Genomic DNA, 13,622 nt, shown 5'->3' with positions numbered 1-13,622 from the left:
ATGGGCGCTGGTTCAAGACCCAGCTGCTCCACTTCCAATCCAGCTCTCTGCTATGGCCTGGGAAAGCAGTGGAGGATGGCCCAAGTCCTTGGGCCCCTGCACCGGCATAGGAGACCCAGAGGAAGCTCCTGGCTCCTGGCTTCAGATCGGTGCATCGGCGCATCTCTGGCCCTTGGGGCCAATTGGGGAGTGAATCATCAATTGAGGAGTGAACCATCAGATGCAAGACCTCTCTCTCTCTGCCTGTTCTCTCTCTGTGTAACTCTTTCAAATAAAAGTAAATAATACCTTTAAAATAAAAAAGTCTGAGAAGTTATAAATATACGTTAAAATATTACTTCTGTTTAATTTAACAGTTATTATGATCTTCCGCTTTTTAAAATATTGCTACTTTCCTTATCAGGAGAGAAACATATGCAGCATTTTGGGGAAAAAAAACTATCCACAGTCAATACTAAAGATGATGATTTTATCCTTGGATGTAAGCAAAAATAAAAAAGTGTTGGGGCTGGCATTATGGTGCTATGGTGCAGCGGGTTAAGCCAGTGCTTGCAATGTTGGCACCCGCTATCGGAGGGCTGCTTCAAGTCCCCACTACTCTGCTTGATCCAGCTTCTGTAGATGGCTCAAGTACTTGCATTCCTACCACCCATGTGGAAGACCCGATTGAATTCCTGACTCCTGGCTTCTTCCTGGCACAGTCAACTGTTGCAGACATTTGGAAAGTGGCCAGTGATCTATTTCTCTCTCTCTCTCTCTCTCTTTCTGTGTGTGTGTGTGTGTGTGTCTCTCTCTCCCTCCTGCTCTCTATGCCATTCTGCCTTTCTTTCTTTTTTTATCTAGTAAATATAAATTTTCAAAGTATAGTTAATGGATTACAATGGCTTCCCCCCCCAATAATTTCCCTCCCACTCACACCCCTCCCATCTCCCGCTCCCTCTCCCATTCCATTCACATCAAGATTCATTTTCAATTACCTTTATATACAGAAGATCAATTCAGTATATATTAAGTAAAGATTTCATCAGTTTGCACCCACACAGGAACACAAAGTGTAAAATACTGTTTCAGTACTAGTTATAGCATTACTTCACATTGGACAACACACTAAGGACAGATCCCACATGAGAAGTAAGTACACAGTGACTCCTGTTGTTGACTTAACAATTTGACACTCTTGTTTATGGCATCAGTAATCTCCCTAGGCTCTACTCATGAGTTGCCAAGGCTATGGAAGCCTTTTGAGTTCGCCGACTTCGATCTTATTCCGACAGGGTCATAGTCAAAGTGGAAGTTCTCTCCTCCCTTCAAAGAAAGGTACCTCCTTCTTTGATGGCCCCGTTCTTTCCACTGGGATCTCACTCGCCATTCTGCCTTTCAAGTAAATTTAAAAAAAAAAAAAAGAATCTTTTTGGCCCGGCGCTGTGGTATCGTGAGTAAAGCCGCCACTTGCAGTGCCAGCATCCCAAATGGGTGTTGGTTTAAGTCCCCGCTGCTCCACTTCAAATCCAGCTCTCTGCTATGGCCCAAGTCCTTGGGCCCCTGAACCCACATGGGAGACCTGGAAGAAGCTCCTGGCTCTTGGCTTCAGAACAGCACAGCTCTGGCCAATTTGGCCAATTGGGAAGTGAACCAGCAGATGGAAGACCTCTCTCTTTCTCTCTAGCTCTACCTCTCTCTGTAACTTTTTCAAATAAATAAAACAAATCTTTAAAACAAAAATCTTTAAAACAAAAAATCTAACAAGCAGTTTTTCAATCTCTCCCACACAAAACAGAGAGCAAAAATTACAGACATCATTTATAACAAAATAAGGTTGCCAAGTATCCCCACAAACCATTAGGAGACAAACCACCAATGGCCACAGACTAAGACAGAAAGCCATTGGGTTGAGGGGCTTGACAAGGCTGTGTCAACAAAAATATATGGCAATGGTACTAAGAGGAGAGCCTGGCATACCTGACAAGAGGCACTGGGAGCAGAAAGAAAAGATGTGCTCATCAACAAATAGAAATGATCACGAGAGAAAACGAGGGGATCTTAATGTTGACATGTGGCAGCTGATAGACAACAGTACTACTGCCAGGTACAGGCTTATTTCTTACAGAATGTAATAGATGCAGGTGATAAAAAAAGAACAAGTCGCTTTGGGAAAACCATGTTCTCTGAGCCTACAGATCAACCTGTAGGAGTTTTAGAAAGGTGAATCTAAGCATCCAGCTAATGATACAGATGTATGGTCAAAGACCAGAAAAGGAAAAAAATAATTACAAACCATAATATCGAAGACCAGAAAAGAAATAAGTAGCAAAGGAAAAATGGAATGATGAAGGGGCTGGCCCTGCAGCACAGAAGGCTAAACCATCCCAGTTCCCTGCTAATTGTGCCTGGAAAGACAACTGAAGATGGCCCGAGTGCTTGGGCACCTACCACCCATGTGAGATCTCCAGGCTCCTGGTTGTTATGGCCATTTGGGGAGTGAACCAGATGATGAAAAATTTCTCTCTTTGTCTCCCCCTCTCTCTGTAACTCTGCCTTTCAAATTAAATAAATCTTTAGAAACATAAATAAGAAATTAAAGAAAAATCGAATGTTCAAAAGACAGAAATTTTCTTTAAAAGATTTATTTATTTATTTGAAAGAGTTAGAGAGAGGCAGAGGCAGAGAAAGAGTCTTCCATACACACTTTCCGTTTCCAAATGGCTGCGATGGATGGAGCTGGGCTAATTGCAAGCCAAGAGCCAGGAGCTTCATTGGGGTCTCTTAAGCAGGTGCAGGGGCCCAAGCACTTGGGCCATCGTCTACTGCTTTGCCAGGCTTAGCAGAGAGTGGGATCAGAAATGGAGCAGCTGAGACTCAAACCAATGCCCATATGGGACAACAAAGCATGCTGCAAAATCAAACAGGCTGATGACTGAAATGAGTTTTAGAATTTGGTGAAAGGTTATTCACTAATGGCCTGGGCTGAAAATCAGATTTTAACATGGGACACAGGAGACATAAAAATGAGACTGGGAGCGCATTTGGTCCAGTGGTTAAAATGCCTGTGTCCCACGCTGCAGTGTCTGGATTCAATACCCGCCTCCACCGGCCGACTCCAGCTTCCTGCTGAAGCGGACTCTCAGAGGCAGCAGTGCCGGCTCAAGTGCTTGAGTTCCTGCCACCTAAGTAGGAGAGCTGGACTGAATTCCAGATTCCTGGCTTCAGCCTAGGCCCAACCCTGGCTGTTGCAAGCATTTGGAGAGTGAACCAGCAGATGAGAGCTCTGTGTCTCTCGTCCTCTCAAAGAAATAAACAAACAGAAACTTGGAAAAACAAAAGGAGACCAGGTTAAGTGGTAAAACAAATGACACATACCGAGTGACAGGTAAGGAAGGAAAAGGACACTAAGCAATTCTTCCAGACAAGACCCACTCCTGCAGCACATATATATCTGATCCTCTCAAGAACTGAGGTATGTGCTCTACTCTACAAATGGGGGAACTTAAGTTACAGCACCATTCAGTAACTTGCCCCAAGGATACACAGTACATAGACAGAACAATCAAAAGACCTGAAACTTGGTGTGTAAGCAGAAAATAAATATTAGAAACAAACTGAAAATACAAAGCAGAAAAGGAGAATGAACTGATGAAGCAACATCCCAGGAGTGCCTGACAACGTTTTTAATTAAATAGAAATTTTTAACCTAAAGATGAATTATGCTATTTCGGAGAACCTTTTGAGTTCAAAGACTAGTTTAATCAGGTATGACTCTGAATGCATTTCTAGAAAACAGATTTTCTTTTAAAGCAATCTAATAAAGAATACAATCTCCCTTTCCTTAAAGCTCTCTCTGTCTGGGGCTGTCTTGCCACCTAGTAGTGAGCGTGGATGCGTTCAAGTAGAAAGATAAAAGCTCTTGTAGTATGCAGTGCTGCATGCAATTTTAGCAAAGGCAAAGTAAAACTGTTAACTTTCTGACCTTCGGACTTCACCTATAAAATGGAGATACCACCTCCCTCACAATGTAGTTGAGGACTCAACAGATATTCAATAAAATGCAATTTCCCTAATTCTAATATTATGTTCACTAAGTGGTTGACATCCTTAATATAAAGTAAAACGTTAGTATCTTTTTTTTTTTTTCTTAATTAAGGGAGTGGGCATTTGGTACAGTTAAGAAGCCACTTTTGGGGCCAGCACCGCAGCTCACTAGGCTATTCCTCCGCCTTGCGGTGCTGGCACACCGGGTTCTAGTCCTGGTCAGGGCGCCAGATTCTGTCCCGGTTGCCCCTCTTCCAGGCCAGCTCTCTGCTGTGGCCCGGGAGTGCAGTGGAGGATGGCCCAGGTGCTTGGGCCCTGCACCCCATGGGAGACCAGGATAAGTACCTGGCTCCTGCCATTGGATCAGTGTGGTGCGCCGGCCGCAGCGCGCCGGCCGCGGCGGCCATTGGAGGGTGAACCAACGGCAAAGGAAGACCTTTCTCTCTGTCTCTCTCTCACTGTCTACTCCGCCTGTCAAAAAAAAAAAAAAAAAGATGCCACTTTTGAAGCAGAAATCTGCTTTGGAGTCCAGCTTCCTGCTCACATGCACCTGACAGGCAGCAGGTGACATCTCAAGTACTTTACTTTAGGTCCCTGTCACTCATGCAGGAGACCCAGATGAAGGCATAGGCTCCTGAATATGCCCTAGCCTAGTACCAGCTGATGCAGGTATTTGGGAAGTAAGCCAGCAGATAAAGGATGGTGATCTCTCTCTCTCCCTTTCAAATAAATAAAAACTTTTAAAATATATTTTTTAGACAAATCTTAATTGAAGATATACTCCCAATTGTTGGCAGCAGCTGTTTCCTGTAAGACTACAATGGCTCACTTTACATGATACATTTACATGACTTTTGAGTTTCTTATAACAAGCATTATTTTTCTAATCAGAAAAAAGAATCAAGGTGAGTATAAACAGATGTGACATTAATAATCCTAAAGGAAAATTTCCACATCAAGATAATCAATTCCTTGAAATAACTAAGAAAAGCTAAAAATGAAAAAAAAAAATCAACTGCACACCTAGGCTACCGTGTAAATTGGTTTAAATTCCAACACTATTTAAAAGGTATTTATCAACTGACAATTTCCAGGAGTTTTAGCTAAGAAACTATTAGGTCTAGCAAATGACCTGTTATTAAATTATGCTTGCAAAATGTCTGTATCATAGTGAGCACAGCAGAGGAAGGTCAAGACAAAGAATGGCTTACTTACCATTAAATATGAAATAACCTTCGAAAGCTGCAGCTATCTGGGTTTGGTTTTTAAATATCACAATAGGCAGAAACAAATCTCACTAATTCAGTATTAGCCATTTTATCAGTTATTAATATAAGCTGTTAAGTAAATTACCAAATATTACAACTACTATCTTTGGAATGCTGAAATGGATTTAATTCACTTCATTGACATGTGAATAAGCAGGGGTGACAGACAACAGATTTACTGAATTCCATAGTCAAGAGTGCAATGTCTTGACAAATATACTTGAAAAATCTGCAAGTCCACCCTCAAATTCATAAGCCAGCCCATCTTTCAGTATAAAATCTCTGGGTGTTGCCTGTCTCCCCGTTACAACCTTCCTTCTCATTCTCCTTTCTGTCCTCCCAGCTTCCTTCAAGAGGCTTTGGAAACAGCCAGCTGCAACTGTGCAGGTGGCAGCACTAAGAAGTTAGAGAGACAAGAGGTAGAGACCGGGGTGAGGCAGAGTAACTGCACTCAGCTAGTTCTCGACTGGGAGGAAGCAACGTGGGAGGGAAGGTGTGCGGTGAGGACAATGATATTCCTAAAGAGACCGCTCCACGATCAAGACCAAGACCAAGACCAGGAAAACAGCAAGGGAGGCGCGAACAGGCAGCCTCTGATCTGACCACTTCGGACGCGACACAGGCAGCAGTAAGCCCAGGCTTGAGTGCTGAAGGACTTGCAGTCCTGCTCTAAATCCATACACACAAGACAAGAGGGCTATTATTTTAAAAAGAGAATGTAACATTTAAAGGCAGCTGAGCGGTATAAATAGAAAACAGTAAAGAGATCAGCTTAGGCCTCTCCCTCCCCCAACACAAAGCAGGGTAGCTTAGTCATTGCATGTGTCCCAGCCACTGGCCAGCTGGAAACGACCTCACCTGTCTGTGCCTCTCTAGATGAGTGGTCACTTTTGATTGTAAGGTCTTTTCCAGCTCTGAAAGATCCTGAATGTAACATTTAATAATACATATAACCTGTCAGTCACACAAGAGGTAGGTACCACTGAATAGCTGATACTCCACAACATGGAGGGAACAGTATGAGAGAACAGAGAATCCTAGACAGCATCAGTACAGACCACATTTCATCATCTTTCAGCAAATCCTCTAAGAAACAAATCCTACTTGTTTCCTTCTTTAAAGCAATCAACAATCTTAACAAAAAGCACTGCCTAAAATCAAACCACCAAGGTTCACCCTAAGCAAATTTAGAGAAGGGGAATTTGTCCCTTGTAAACTTCACTGTGCTTCCCTCCCTTCAGCTTGTTTCTTTTCCTTTTTTTTTTTTTTTCCAAGCAAGCAAGAACTCGGTTTATTGCGCACGTAGCAAAGCCTTTTAAAGCACATCAGCTTGTTTCTACAACTGTGACTGCAACCCAGGGGGATAACTTCTACATGGGCTCTATCCAGGTAGAACAATCAATTCATGTTATACAGCAGCCTAACATTTAAGCTGGGTGCCACCTAGTGGCAAGTGTTATATCACTATATTATTAAACCCATTCAAGTAATATTCATTTGTCCAGTGAGATGTGAGGTGTTCCTGTCCTTATGGAGTTCATAGATGAAACATGCAAAACAACGTTAAACATTACAGCAGGGTAAAGCTGCCACGGGCAGTGCCAGCATCCCATATAGCCGACAGTTCGAGTCCAGGCTATTCCACTTCTGATCCAGTTCTGTGCTATAGCCTGGGAAAGCAGCAGAGGATAGCCCAAGTGTTTGGGCCCCTGCACCCGTGTGGGAGACCTGGAAGAAGCTTCTGGCTCCTGGTTTCGGATCAGTGCAGCTCCGACCGTTGCAGCCAATTGGGGAATGAACCAGCGTTTGGAAGACCCGTGTCTGTCTGTCTGTCTGTCTCTCTCTCTCTCTGCCTCTAATTCTCTATCTGTGTAACTCTGACTTTCAGGGAAATACATAAATCTTTAAAAAAAAAGATTTAAAAAATTATAACAGATATACAAAAATATGTATTCAACACTGAACACCTTAAAAAAAGGAACACTTTATTGAGAAGTTTCTGGTAAACCTGCTCACTTCACTCAGACTTTTCCATCTCTAATTATTCCTTTCATCACTCAGGAGTCCACTGTTGAGGGTTTGTCTTCACCTTCCCTTCTGAACTGCCCCCTACACCCATCTCAGCCTTTAAGTTCTGTACTTCAAGCAATGGTTCCTGTTCCTGCTTCCAACTGCTACCAGAACCAAGCTAGGCATTTTATGTCCTTTATCTTATTTCTCACATAAGTACCACAAGGTTTACTTCCTCTCATTTTTACACAAAGGAGAAGACTTAGATTAAGAAGCACACTCACAGTTGCACATCTACTTTAGGGACAGATAGTACACTGATTACAAAGCTCCCAGTACCACCCTGCCCAAAACCCGGCTGCTTCGCCTTTCCTTTCCTAGGCCTACCAAGCTCAGACCAACTCCCACCTATGTGGCACTGTTCGCACCCAACCTCACCTCACTGAATCAACGCCCTAGTCCTAGCGCTATCCTCTGCATCCTTGGCTGACACGCACCTCTCTCAGCTTGCAAGGTCCTTCAAGAGGCCCCCAACCACTTCTACAGTTTAATTAAAACCCCCTATCAGCTCTCACCTTTTCCATGAACTCACCTCCAACTGGAGATAATCAGTCACACCTGCGTTCCCACCAATCCCTCCACAGAGAACTTAGCAGAATCCTGCAAAAACTGTAATTCTCTGTGTACTTTCCACTACACCGTGAGCTTCACTGCTCCATTTCTTAACTACCTTTCTGGATAAGAAGATATCAGTTTCTTACACCCAATAAGCACTCAGCAACTGCTTCTTTACTAAATACATTGCTATTAAAACAACTGAAAAGGAGCTACCAAGCATGATTATACTCTTCATTTTCCTTAACCTTCCCCTCATATCTTGGAGCCTCAGTGTTTTGTGCAGAGCTATTGCATTTTTTGCATGAAAAGTTTTCTAACACTCAAACAAAAACAAACAAACAAACAAACAAAAACCTTAAAAAGAATATGCTGCCAAAAAAAAAAAAATAAATAAATTCTTAGTAGGCCCACAGTTTCCCCAAAGGGGAACAAAAAGCATTGTTCCAATCATCCCATCCCAACTAAAGTTAGTTAGGCTGTGTCCAAAATAAGTTGTTCACGCTATTTTTAAAAATCTACAACACTGGTTCGAAAACTCAGGCAATAAATCTTGTACTTCTAAAAAACAGTCTTTACCACACTTATAAAAATAACATGGTTTTATAGAGTGATAAACACTTTCCCTGGTTATACAAATTTTTAATGAGAAACTTCTTATTCTGAATATCATTTAATTAGTGCACTTCAGCTGGAGGGCTCAGTTAAGACTACGGACTATAGAAAAGGAATAATGGAAGAGCAATTATAAAAGCAAGGGTCAACTGATTTTTTTAAGGTATTCTACCTCACAGCCAACAGATGTAGCACTTTCACTGCAAGGCTGTTGCAGCAACTTAGGATGCCCAAGAAGCCATGTTTTCTATCTCTTTTTGTAAATTTAAAATAATGTAAGTATTCCAACATTGCCATGAGCCTTACTATTTTGACCGAAAACTCTCGTGATTATTTCTACAAACTTACACAAATATATGACACAGACAGGTGATTACTGCAACTTATAGGGCCTCTGATGCTTGCTCCTCAACCTTGCAGGAAATGCATTACCTTTTCAGATCATTAGGATACCATTTCATTCTCTGAAGCAGAATGAGACATAAGTAACACCATGATGCTGTGCCAGGCCTACGAGACATCCAGAACTGTGGGCAGCCTAAGTGTCTGAGAGATGGCAGCAGCTGGGCATTCAACATTCCTACCCCGTTACAGCTGTCCAGGCAGAAGACAGAGCAGTAGGAAGCAGCACACCCTGAAAAGTGGGGCGGGGGCTCAATGACAGCATCTGCGGTCAAGCACTAACTTACCAAATATATCTGCTTCAGTGCCACCACGCATATTTCAAAGGTTGCAGTCCTCTGTGGTAAATATGCTGGTGCCCTCCTAAAACATGACCAACCAACCACAGGCTGCAATATGAAAAACTCATCTTGAACCCAGCCCTTCAAAGATTTCCAGAAGAGAGTGACTGCTATGGTAATTAAAATATTTGTAAAGAGTGCTTTACTAGTTACAAATCTCACACATACTGTTTTATTTGAACCTTATAATTTCAATTTGCCTACCAGACAACAGCACTAAGAATTTACTAGTCCCTATTTTAGAGGTATGAAGCTGGAGAAATTACCTATAAGTAATCTATCCACAGAGTCTCCCTGTAGCAACTTATTTGGTTCTACTGCATAGATCCCCAAAAGGCAGTCTACAGCGTCTCAAAGTTTAATGTGCACCCCACCCCTTACACATCTAAGTACTTAAACATTTGACAATCACAGAACCTTTTGACAAAAACTTGACAATCAATCAGATAAAAAGCAAAATGTGAAAATTAAGCTTGTCAGTTTTGTATGAGCATTACAATATAGTATTTTCTAATAATCTAAAAAGATCTGCCTGCGAATCTTACTATAATGTTGTTCCCAGGGACTATATGATCGCCTATGGCTGAAAAAATCAATTCCTCTGAGTAGTTCAGAAATTATTTCCTACAGAATCAAATATACACATGCATATGTTTGTATGTACATCTCAAATTCTGCCTACATGAATCATGTTACATCAGTGTTTCAAAGTACTGAGTCCTCTGTTCAAGAACATCTTTGTACTCTGTCCCTACCATGCTAAGCACTGTTTTGAATATTAAAATATACAAATGATTAAGAAAATGATACCTGCCTTCAAGCAACTAACAGCTTTTAAGTGTGATAATGACAACTTAGTATCAATGCTTCCAAGAGAGTTATACTGTGCTATAAAAACACATACTGCGCTTTAAAAACACATACTGCCCTGTTGGATCTAGCGAGGATATCCCCTGGACTTAGCTTCAAATAATAACCTACTGAGGACCTGCACTTCTCAGACATGGAGAGGCGCCACACTGACAGGCTGATGCCTAGAACTCCAAGTTCTTAAATATGGCTAGAACACTGAAAATGAAGGAAGAGGGGTGGTCACTGTGGCACAGCACTTGTGATGATATTAACATCACCCATGGAGTTCAGGTTCGAGGCCTGGCTACCCTGTTTCCAACTCAGCTTCCTGCTAGTGTGCCTGGGAGGTAGCAGTTGACAGCCCAAGTATTTGTATTCCTGCCAGCCACACATTAGACCCAGAATCCCTGGCTCCTGGCTTCAACCTGGCCTAGACCAGGCTACTGCAGGCATCTGGACAGTGAAGCAGTGGACTAAAGAGCTCTCTATATCACTCTGCCTTTCAAATAAATAAATAAATCTCTTTTAACAAAAAAAAATGAAGACAAATGGCAAATAATTCAGCTGAAGATGAAATAGTTAAGGAGGACTCCATATGCCACATGGGCTTTTTTTTTTTTAAGATTTATTTATTTGAAAGTCTCAGAGATAGGGCTGGGGGCAGGGGTGGTGGTAACAGAGAGAGAAAGAGACTTTCCATTCACTGGCTCACTCCCCAAAAGGCCACAAAGCCAGATCAGGACAAAGCCAGGATCCAGCACTCCATCCAGATTCCCATGTGGGTGGCCAGAGCCCAAGTACTTCAACCATCTTCTGCTGCCTTCCCAGGCACATTAGCAGGAAGCTGGATCGGAAGTAGAGTAGCCAGGACTAGAACCGGCGCTCTGTTATGGGATGCCGGTGCAGCAAGCAAGCTTACCCTGTTGCACTACATGACCCAACTTTTTTTTTAAGTATTTGCTATATGCCAAGTAAATGCTTTCACGCACTATCTAATTTAATCCTCACAACGACCACCTTATGATTTAGGAATAATAACCTGGCAGCAGATGGAAGAAGAGGCAAGGAGAGACTGAGTTAATGTGACAGAAGTTTTCAGTGGCAGAGATAGAACTGCAACCTAGTTCAGATTAAATCCTCAGTGTGAGCTTGTAACTCTCCACTCTGCTGCCTCTCTTACTGAAGGCTAGGGGGAGCCATTGAAAGGGTTTTAAACCAAAGAGTGGCCTGATCAGATTTGCTCTCCAGCAATACTGCTCTCCAGCTTTGTGGGAGCTGGATAAAAGGGGCAAGCCTAGAAACAGAAAGAGGTTGCCAATGGCTGCAGTAACCCAGGTGAGAAACCATGGAGCATGAACTGTGGCAGTGAGGGTGAAGGAGGTAGAGTCAGAAGATGTTTTAGGAGGGAAAACTATTAGTTTTAGTGAGTAAAAAGAAAGGTTTGAAGACAGGAATCCAGGATCCTGGCTTGGGGAACCATACAGGACATGGTATCATCTACCAGGAAGGGAGAAGTTTAACAGGTTTCACTCGTTCAGTAGCTACAGAGTATCCCCCAGGTGCAAAACACTTAGGCCACCAGTCAAGTCTGAAATTACAGTCCGGTTGTTACAAAGTATCCTTGAGAGCAAATGGTAAAGCAGTTAAAAAGTATAAGGCATATTTAAAATTAGCCATTACTATTAACAGACTTGGCTTACAGTCCAATGAAAACATTCTGTGGTCCCATTTTTTTAAAATATAACTATGTGCAGAAAACAAATCAATAGAGGAAAGGCATCCCATAATTTTACAATGTGTTACTACAATTGAGTTAGACGAATCTTCAATCTCCTACACAACATGCACACACACAAATACCACTCTGTCATTTGTTTTGCTTGTCACTCTCCAAGCTTATGGGGGAAAATGTACCTGTTTTATCACCCAGGCTTTACTGTGTTATTGGGTTTTCTCTCATTCCTTTATCACTACTGTAACTTGCCAAGAACTTGGTTCATAACCTCCTTCTTGACTTCCTATAAAGCAAGACTTGCTCCACATGAGCTTATTTCAGCAACAATTCCTAGACCTCAGCCACACCTTTCAGCCAAGGATGCTCTCTGCAAATCCTAAAGCACAGAGGTTCTGGGAAGATGTGGCAACTTCTTACAACTCCCATTTTACTACAGAGTTAGGAAACTGGCCCAGGGGAAGTAAGTTAACTTGGAAATAATCACAGAGCCAGATGCCAAAAATAACAACTTTTAGTCAATCCATGAGAAAATACTGCCCCTAGTTGAAACAATGTGAATTTTAGTGTTAGAAGGAAGCAAATGCAAAATAATTAAGTCTTACAGGTCTTACTTCTAAAAATGACTCAATGCCAGAATTAAGATTTGTAAGAAATAAAACCATTTTTAACTTATGCCCTACCCATTTAAAGTGCCAAAGATTTAATGAATTATATCTTGCAAGAGTTGCTTCCCTACCCCCAACCATTTTATCTTATCTACTTAAAAGACACTGATAGAATCTTTGGTATAGGTTGATAGTCAACTTTTCAACAAAGCTAATTATTTGAAATCTATGCCTATCAGCATGGATTAGAACAGATCTGGGGGCTGGCGCCGCAGCTCACTAGGCTATTCCTCGGCCTTGTGGTGCTGGCACACCGGGTTCTAGTCCCGGTCGGGGCGCCGGATTCTGCCCCGGTTGCCCCTCTTCCAGGCCAGCTCTCTGCTGTGGCCAGGGAGTGCAGTGGAGGATGGCCCAAGTGCTTGGGCCCTGCACCCCATGGGAGACCAGGATAAGTACCTGGCTCCTGCCATCGGATCAGCGCGCTGGCCGCGGCGGCCATTGGAGGGTGAACCAACGGCAAAGGAAGACCTTTCTCTCTGTCTCTCTCTCTCTCACTGTCCACTCTGCCTGTCAAAAAAAAAAAATCTGGGGCCAGTGCTGTGGCATAGCAGGTGAAGCCGCTGGCTGCAGCACCAGCATCCCATATGGACAACAGTCCCAGCCAGTGCCATCAGTCCTGGCTGCTTCACTTTCCAACCAGCTCCCTGCTTGTGGGCCTGGAAAAGCATATAACCCAAGTGCCTGGGCCCCTGCACCCACGTGGGAGATCTGGATGAAGCTCCTGGCCTCCCCTGGCCCAGCTCTGGTAGTTGTGGTCATTTGGGGAGTGAACCAGTGCATGGAAGATTTCTCTCTCTCTGCCTCTCCCTCTTTGTAACCCTGCCTTTCAAATAAATAAACCTTAAAAAAAATCTGAAATTACTGTGAGATATTTGTATCTTCTTATGAAAGTCTGTTTCCCTACAGAGCCATCTACAATACAGATGGATAAATTTAAAGCTTTAATAGTCAATATTCATAATCAAAGTTTCCCAGCCACAATTCACCCTATATATTTCTAAATATGCTGTTGCTTGATATAATTTAAAGGGGCTGTTTTATCTGGCCACCATACAAAGGTCTTACATGATTTACAAAAACTCAAACTGTAAAA

General features: G+C 42.6%; 1 protein-coding gene across 12 annotated transcripts in view; it reads right to left on the bottom strand.

Annotated features, from left to right (window-relative positions):
* RBPJ (recombination signal binding protein for immunoglobulin kappa J region) overlaps positions 1-13,622 on the bottom strand; it is a 231,904-nt gene that overhangs the window by 86,869 nt on the left and 131,413 nt on the right. Inside the window, exon 1 of one of the 12 annotated variants that reach the window (XM_089327028.1) lies at positions 7,802-7,823. The exons of the other annotated variants lie outside the window; for them this stretch is intronic. The gene's annotated coding sequence lies outside the window, so the exon portion shown is untranslated. Of the gene's footprint in view, positions 1-7,801; positions 7,824-13,622 lie in introns of those variants that run through there. 12 annotated transcript variants of the gene reach the window in all.

This window comes from Oryctolagus cuniculus, chromosome 2 (genome assembly GCF_051225735.1).
Source record: "Oryctolagus cuniculus isolate XC-2025 breed Fujian yellow rabbit chromosome 2, ASM5122573v1, whole genome shotgun sequence".
Lineage (NCBI taxonomy): Eukaryota > Metazoa > Chordata > Mammalia > Lagomorpha > Leporidae > Oryctolagus > Oryctolagus cuniculus.
Note: the sequence above shows the minus strand (reverse complement) of the source record. Positions and strands in the feature narration are given on the sequence as shown.